Genomic DNA, 3,865 nt, shown 5'->3' on the forward strand with positions numbered 1-3,865 from the left:
ACAGAAAGGGTGTAAACACACACACACACACACACACACACACACACCGATCTGACATAGTGTGTTTAGGGTGGACCCGAAATCAGAGCTTATGGAATGAGGTGATGTCAGCACAGGTGTGGTAGTACCTTTCTGATATTTGTGCCAACAGACTGGCACGTTGTGAAGCCATCTGGGTGGGTATCTTGTCATGTCATACATTATTATTGTCCTCAAGAGATTTTCTTTGTGTTCTGCATTACTAAAGCTGTGTGAGTGTGTGTGCGTGCGTGTGCGTGTGTGTGTGTGTGTGTGTGTGTGTGTGTGTAGGGACTGGGTAGTATTATCACCTATCTGGCCAAGGGCATATCTATTGAAATTCAACACCACTGTACTGTAGTCGCCCATAAAAGCCCTGACACCCGACTTCGTTTCGCTGCGGTGATGCAATCAATCACGAGTGTAACACAGGGCAAACTCAGCCAGTCAAGTACCAGGCCCAGGCTCCATTCACTTATACCAACCGTAAAGATGGCTGCGGCATGCCATGAACCCCCAAACTTAAAGCTGACAAAGTCTTCAAACTTTTCAAATGTAATCATATAATCATACTTACTATTTAACCTATAGTCTTCCCTGTAGAGGTTCCATTTATTTATTCAAACTTTTCAGTCATTTTTGTGTGTCAACGCCATATGCAAAGGTTGAAACAACTTGTACCAAATCCATTGAAAACACAATCGGGTTTTTCTTGATTTGGTCCATTTAAATGGCATATATTTTATTGCTGCTGACCAAAGCACACCATATTTTTTTATGACTTTCCGTCAGACTCGGTTTCCATTCATTTGCACCCTGAACATCAGACTGTACAGACTTGAAGCTTGCTTGAGGTAACGTGTCACATTAAATTTCATCTCATCTATTGGTCAAAATACAGTATTATAGTGTGGTTACACAGTTTAAACACCAACAAAACAACAGCTTTCTTTCTTTCTTTCTTTCTTTCTTTCTTTCTTGGGACTTACATGTGGACTCTTCATATCCATATTCTTGATGCAAGAAGCGTGCATATTTACATGTGCTTGTCATGACATCCACATTTTCATATTGTTTGTCAGTAAGTTTTATTTTTTTATTATTATTATTTTGACAATCTAGCTTGTGAAGCTGGCAGCCAAACATCAAGTCTCAGATATCAGATATTTTGCACAAGCACACAAATCCTCTGGAATCCATTGGAACATGTTTCAAGTCAGCCCACGCTCTCTGAAACCTTGTCTGCACTGCATTTGAATATGTAGCCTATCTTTTGTCTCCATGTAGGCCTCATATGCACAGCATCCCGCAAAGAGTTTTTTTATTTTTTTTTTTAATTGCTGAAGTATGATTGACAGCTTATTAGGCTTTTACAAACATGGCCAAAGTGCATCTGCTGAGCAAAAGAAAAAAACTTTCTTACAACTTCAACTTCCTCTGTGCTTGTTTGATGTGGTGCCTTCTGATAACACAATACTTTTGTTGTTATTGACTGTATTTGTCTTTCTCTGTTTATGACAGTGATTAAGGGTGTAAGTCAAAACATAAACCTTGGTTAACAGGTAGTATGGCCGTCATTCTTTAATTCAAACTCATTTATTTGTCTGGAAACGGCAGTTTCAGGACATAAGTTAGAAAATCTCGGAGTCTGACCTGATAGTAACTAGCAACTTTCTAGTCTTCCGACCACTCAAAGCACTTTTACATTACACATATCTCATTCACCCGTTCACACACATTCATACACTGATAGCATTTGGCTGCCATGCAAGGTGCCAACTGCTCATCAGTTTTTTTAGGAGCTAACCATTCATACACATTCACACACCGATGATGCAGCCTTTGGGAGCAATCTGGGGTTCAGTATCTTGCCCAAGGACACATGCAGACTGGAGGCTGATCATCTGATTAGTGGACCACCTGCTCTACCTCCGAGCCACAGCTGCCCCTTAAAAAAGAATGACACCATCTCTAACTGTCTTGATGGTATTCTTTTATGTCTGTGTTAAGGACACCAACTGCTTGCGGTCTGTAAAATGGGTGACCACTCTTATTTTGACGTGCCCTATGGAAGAGGTTTGTCACAGACCATGCTCTTCCATTGTACTGATCTCTTCTCTTAATAAGTTAGAGAAGATCATCTGTTTTCCTTTGAGTTTGTCCAGTAGAAGAAGTTTCCTACTATTAACTTTAGCTATGATTAATTCCAAATAGATTATGCCTAATGCAACACTCACATCTTGTCAGGTGGAAGGTAGTGATGGGGAATATTTTTATGGTTATAACTTGTAAGTGATCACATCAAAATGGTGATTGCTTCCTGCTGTTTGATACGCAGAGTTGGCCATGTGGACGTAACAAATAATGTGTCCTGACATTTGGGTTCAGTTAGTGGTGTACTTTGACCGATATAAAATTGCTTTGCAGCCAGCTAATATTACTTTCTTAGTCTCTGCCATGTCAATGTCGGCTGTTGAGCCCAGTTACATTGCCTGCTTGCCCAGTTTTGGTATGACACCAGCTCCACTCCCCATCCGCATTCCCCCAGGCCCCAGGCCTGAAAATCTCCTCTTCCTATTAGTCCAAAAACACCTGTGGTACAAACACTAACACTCCCCCTGGTGCTCTGAGCTCACAATCTGGGCAGCCCAGCTAACGCATTGAGTTTACATTAGCTAACAGCAGCTATAGTTTACAGTAGTTTACTAAAGTAGTAGTTCCACTTTCACCAAAATCAGTGAAATAATTGGTGGTGTGTGACTTAGCGCCGTGAAGCATTACGTAATTCTTGCGCAAAGTGAGAATGACAGAGTTGGATATAACACCATTCAACGGCATCAGTGTAGCATCAAAATGATTTATGGTATAAAAGTTACACAATGTGGCTTTAATACCCAGAGGCCAGTCACTTGGAATTACCAAGTTAGCTTTATAATGTGAGTGCAATCCCAAACAGTTTTTTAAATGTAAAGTCAAGTCAGTTTTATACTTAGCTCAGATCACTGTCTCTCTGAGAGCTTTAGTCTGTACATCATACAACACTATGGGTTCCACATAAGGTCTCTCTCAGCAGGTATAGATTTAGATCATATTGTTTTTACAAGGTAGCCATCCCTTTAATATCCCAGTTGTATTAAGCCAATTACTAGGCAATATTGGGTGATTTTTTACATTCATGACATGATAATTTGATTCAACATATTTGTACAGTTAATCACATAATATAGCTTTTTTGAGATGCATGCCTCAGTCAGTGTAAACCCCTGCTCCAGTACCAAGTTAATCTCCACCTCAAGTTAATCTTCACCAAATTCATAAGTGATACTTTTTGCATCTTGTCACCAGTAGCTCATTGATTTGTCTGTGCAGCTTTGGTCTCAGATGAACAGACTGTTTCTTTCTTCTCTCATAATTCATTTATGACAGCTCAGGCCCGTTGGAAAATCAGCCTCTGGTTATCTTGTGATCAGGCCTTTTCTGAATCCACCCTATTGTTGTCTAGTTTCTTAAGAAGTGATGTATGCACTATCTGCTACTCCTCCAGGTGTGTCCAGGCTCCCTTTAGCTCTCTAATGCTTTACAGAGACAATGAAGAGTTGAATGCATATATCACTACACATGTGGTCAAAAAAGTTGAACATTTAGCATGCGGTGGCTGAAACAGAACGTACTGTGATGTTCTAGCAGAGAAAGCTGAGCTCCGAGGAGAATTCTATATTGATATGCGGACTGGGACCAACCACAACAAAATTAGAAAGTTATGAAAATTGAGTTATCTCTCAATGACCTATAAATAACTGGGCATGAGCATGACCATTGTTCTATGCTGTGTACTGGCTGTTCTCTC

This window comes from Larimichthys crocea, chromosome XVIII, assembly GCF_000972845.2.
Source record: "Larimichthys crocea isolate SSNF chromosome XVIII, L_crocea_2.0, whole genome shotgun sequence".
Classification (NCBI taxonomy): domain Eukaryota; kingdom Metazoa; phylum Chordata; class Actinopteri; family Sciaenidae; genus Larimichthys; species Larimichthys crocea.